The following is a 3516-nucleotide window of genomic DNA, read 5'->3' as shown; positions in this document are numbered from 1 at the left end:
TTTTTTAATGTTAGGTGTTGTATATCTTCTTTTTAATTCTATTAATAATAATCTTCATATTTTAAAATATGAACATGTATTTTTCTAATATTATTCAGAAGGAAGCATAACTACTCACTGCCTCATTTTGAAATAAAACTTTATTTTATCCCTAATCATCTCCTTAATATCTCTTTTTTGTTGTTTTCTTGGAATGATTCAAGAACTTATCTCGGATTTTATTACTACTTTACACTATTTATCTTTACTTTTATGAACTATTTGACATCTGCAATATTTTAAATAATATTAAAAACTTTTATACAACAGCTTTAAGTTTCACTGCTCTCATCCCTGATTTCTTTCTACTAAGCACACCCGTCACAATCTTGAGAGCTTTGTTCCCTCAGTTAGCAAATTTTTTCAGGGATTCTCTTTTTTTTTTTTTTTTTCCAGGGTGACTATGAGAGTGACATTCTTTCTCATTTCACAAATTTCTACAAATATCTGTCAGTTGTTCTCATACATGAAATATAGGTAATCTTCTTCAAAGATTTTTCCCCTCAAAACTTGAGAGATATTTTTTCTAAGTAATTATATTAGCCTGATACTAATTAACTTTTTTCTTGCAGAGACAATCATTGTATTGTTTCAGTGGTGTAGGATTTTTCTCTGTATTCTTTACCATCCATCTCTCAAGTTTGTTCATACACACGTATTTCCCACACATTTTCTGCCTTAGTGGCCCCCTTTAGTGGCCATATTATTCCACACATCAGAAATGTATTCTCCTCATCGAATCATGACTAGCTTTTAAAATGGTTTAACAGATGCTTCCTCCGACAAGCCTTTATTGCTTTAACCTGTACTAAAGCTTCCCTGTGCTTGGATCACAAATCTGTTAATTCTTAGTTGTGTGACTTTGGCCACATACTTAAACTCTCTGTGCTGCAATTTCTTCATATGTATAATAGCATTCTGGAAATGTTTGAAAGATTAAATGAGATGATAGAAGCAAAGTGCCTTATTTAATACCATACGATGAACACAGTGATTATTTTCCTATAAGGGGCAATTGTATGATAATTGTTATTATTAATGCTATCCATTGTAAAAATAACATTTAGCTATTAAGTGGCAGAGAATTAAGCAAGTCTTGCAAATGCTTGCTTTGTTTAAATAAAATTTATCTTAGTAACATTACCAAGGTAATATTAATGTGGAAGTTCAGCTAGGTTGAATTAATAGTTAACAGACTTGGTGCTTTGTGATGTAATGGTATTTTGTTTTGTTTTGTTTCAAATAGGAGTCTAATGATTGTGTATAATAATATACAGTGACAACACATTTAAACCAATGTGAACATGTATACAATGACGTGAACAGCATGGTATTTCAGCTTAAGAGAGGAGTAATAGCTGCAAGGATGCCTCATCTTCCTGTTCATGAATCATTAGCAGAGAGGGATGCTTCATGTTTCCACAATAAAGCATAACTTGTCTACATTACTTCTTTTCTGGCAAAATTCCACCAGACAAATCTGTTTGCTATTCCAAAATGATATGGATATTTTCCCAGGACTGATTTCAGAGAAGTGAATTGAGCATATTTTCAGGTTTTAAAAGGATCATTTTCTCCAGTTTGTCATGACCAGATTTTAAGGATACTGTTATAAAAGTCTTCAGGGGAAAAAAAAATTCTTCTCTGAGAATCTCAGTTTTAAATTACTTCATCTAAAAGAAATCCCACCACCATATGTTTGCTTGGCCTAGATTTCACTCAATAAGGCTTTCTTCCTCATACATTCTTCACAGAGAAACAAAATTAAGAGTAGTGTAAGTGCCAGCCATTAAACATCTATGGTCTGCGTCAGTTTTTAATCAGGTCTTGTCAGCAACATTTAACGGACTCTTGCACTAAACTTAAAAATTGTAGTGAGAGCAATGTGACTAGAATTTATGAGTGTAAGGGATTCTTAGTCCCTGCTCTTCTTTCTGTAAAAATATTGTCTTCTTCTTCCCTAGCATAAATTCAAAGTTCATTTCATGTTCACAAACTTAGCTTATTTAAAATTCATATGATGTCCTCATATTTCTCATTTTAAAATTACCTTTGATAATTTGTTTCCTTCTTACATTCTTGTGAAGGTTAGACATCGTTGTGAAAATTGAAAGTATTTAATAAAATAATATGTGTAACATCATAATTTTCAACTCATAATATGCATTCAACATTGAGTAAATGTGAAGAAGAGGGGACAGAGAGAAAGTATATAAAACTATGGCATTGAACAAATGAATTGATGCAAAATGATTACTTCTACTTAAAAACTAAATGACGAAGGGGAATTTTTTTTTTTTTTTAAGGCAGATAAAGTCTTGTTTTTTATTGAATGAGTGATCTATGCAATTGTTGAGGCCACTATGTACAGAGAAGACGGGGAGAACTTTATTTCTTGGTCTCTTCCTCCTTGGACAGTCTTGATGATTTCCTCCTTCTTGGCCTGGAGCCGCTCCTCAGGGCGCTTGCCGGCTTCCTTGGTCTTAGACCTGCGGGCCTCAGCCTGGTCCACCAGAAGCTTCTTGCGAATCTTGTCTGCCTTCAGTGTGTGGGTATGTTCCATGAGAATCCACTTGTTTTTGAACACATTACCCTTCACCTTCAGGTACAGGCTGTGATACATGTGGTGGTCAGTCTTCTTAGATTCACGGTTTCCCCTGAGCAGCCGGTGCAGAACTCTCATCCTCCTCATCCAGGTTACCTTCTTGGGCATTCGAGCACCGGCAGTACCCTTTCGCTTACCTATACCCATATGCCTGCCCTTCCGCCGAGCCAAGGTGTTTTTGCAGCATCGAGCCCGGGAAAGGACAGCCACAGGCTTCTGGATGATCAGCCCATCTTTGATCAGCTTCCGGATCTGCTGGTGGGAGTTGGGATTGGAGAGCTCATTAGTCTCACTGGGGTCCAACCAGACCTTCTTTTTGCCACAGCGAAGGACATGGGAAGCAAGCCTCCTCTGAAGCCTGAGCATACTCACGGCCGCGGCCGCAGCGGCAAAAGGCAATGGAGAATTTTTAAGGGTAAAGATTTTTAACAGTAGAGTTGCCATACACAAACTAATGTAATTGTTTAAGGTGGTTACTATAAAAATGTTTTTAAAAGAACTTTGAAAACTTAAACACTATCAGCATTAAAAATTTTATATGCGGATGAAGGTGGTCAAGATGGCAGAGCAGGACACAGAGCTCATCTGCTTCCATGAACACATCAAAAACACATCTACATGTGGAGCAGTTCTCACTGAAAATTGACTGGAGACTGGATGAAAGAGGTTTCTACAACAAAGACTGTGTGAAAAATCCAAGGTGAATTGGGTAGGAAGGGAAGGGAAACAAACAGGTCAGGACCTGTACCTCTGGGAGAGGACACAGGAGAGGGAATACAGGACTCACAGATTCTACCTAGGGAGTGAATGTTCCATCCACGTGTTGGGTGCCCCAGCTCTGGGGTCTAGCACCTGGAGGACATGTCCCCTTA

The 3516-nt window shown here is 36.9% G+C and overlaps 1 pseudogene; it reads right to left on the bottom strand.

The window, feature by feature from the left end:
* Positions 1-2327: 2327 nt before the first annotated feature.
* Positions 2328-3010, bottom strand: LOC122422126 (annotated as a pseudogene).
* Positions 3011-3516: the final 506 nt, after the last annotated feature.

This window comes from Cervus canadensis, chromosome 19 (assembly GCF_019320065.1).
Source record: "Cervus canadensis isolate Bull #8, Minnesota chromosome 19, ASM1932006v1, whole genome shotgun sequence".
Lineage (NCBI taxonomy): Eukaryota > Metazoa > Chordata > Mammalia > Artiodactyla > Cervidae > Cervus > Cervus canadensis.
Note: the sequence above shows the minus strand (reverse complement) of the source record. Positions and strands in the feature narration are given on the sequence as shown.